The following is a 1468-nucleotide window of genomic DNA, read 5'->3' as shown; positions in this document are numbered from 1 at the left end:
GCTTTATATATGTACTTATTATCGAATAGGGCTATGGTTTTTATGTTATTTTTTTTTAGTAAAAATATATATAATTTATCTGAACTATGTACTATTTAAATTGCCTATCGATATCTTGGCTTTACTAGTGAATGATTTAATTAATTACAAAATAAGTTAGCATATTAACTACATTAATGAATAAATTAATTAGCTAATGAGTTTTAAATTAATTATCTTAATTCTTGTTCCAGCAGGTTATTTTCAAAAAATTTATTAAAAGTGGGGAGCAACATTTCAACCCTCGTTCTGGTGTTAGTGGGGGAACAGTGGCTTATTTTTCCCTCCCTAATACCTAAATCAAACGGTATCTCAAATTTGATAAACAAAATTGATAAGAACTTTTAGAAATTATCTGAATTACGGACTATTTTGAATTTATTATCCAAACTTTTAAAACTTTGATTTTACTATCAAATTTTTTAATTTGTTTGATTTGAGTCTGCCAACGACATCTTGACTTTAAAATTTAAGCTGATTATTTACTTTAATAAAGTTATAACTGCAAGAATTGTATGAAATATACTAACTAACTAAACCTGCAAAGATAAACAACATATTTAAATTTTAAAGTCAAGGTATCGTTGATTGATTTAAATCAAACAATTTAAAATTTAAATAATAAAATTAAAATTTTAAAAGTTTAAAAAATTAAATCAAAATAATTTATAATTTAGCTAAGCTCTGTATACTTTTAGCAACAAAAGTAAAAAAAAAACGACTTGGTGACTGAAACTAAAAAAAGAAGATTCGTGGCATCGAAAATGGATTCGGTGAAAAAAAAAAAAAAAAAAAGGAAAACACGACTTCGGTATCGTGTCAAGGAGAGAGCTTCGGCAAGAATATAGGTGGGCCCAGAATTACGTGAAGTTAAAAATTTTTAAATTTTGAATGAATATGCGACGTGCATGAAGGATTGGGCCATAGATTCAGGAGCAGTTTTTGTAACATCCTGTTAGATGTGACTCGAAATTCTTTAAATCGACTTAAGTTCAGATTTTCGACTCGCCGACAGTTTTGTGGTGCGATCAAATTAGAAAGTAAATTTATGAAGGAAAAATGAATGTCTGTGGTGGGTAGCGGATCAGATCCGAAACCCGTTAAGAGTTTCCTTTTTAGTTTTTGCCCTAGAGGCATGAGATGGTGGTCGGCTGTATTATCTGAACATTGTATTCTCTTTTTCGTTTGATAGAGAAGTTCTCTCCTCCCTCGCCTATGATTTTTTCCCTGCAAAGAATTTTTCATGTAAATCTGTATGTTCTCTTTATTTTCTGGTTGTGATTTGATTGTTTCGTATTCGCCATTTTGTTTCCATTTGTGCATTTGTCATAACACGCCCAAATAGTCTCATATTGGATGAAAATATATATATATATATATATATATATATATATATATATATATATATATATATATATATATATATATA

The sequence above is a fragment of the Ananas comosus genome, unplaced genomic scaffold, assembly GCF_001540865.1.
Source record: "Ananas comosus cultivar F153 unplaced genomic scaffold, ASM154086v1, whole genome shotgun sequence".
In the NCBI taxonomy this organism is placed as follows: domain Eukaryota; kingdom Viridiplantae; phylum Streptophyta; class Magnoliopsida; order Poales; family Bromeliaceae; genus Ananas; species Ananas comosus.
Note: the sequence above shows the minus strand (reverse complement) of the source record.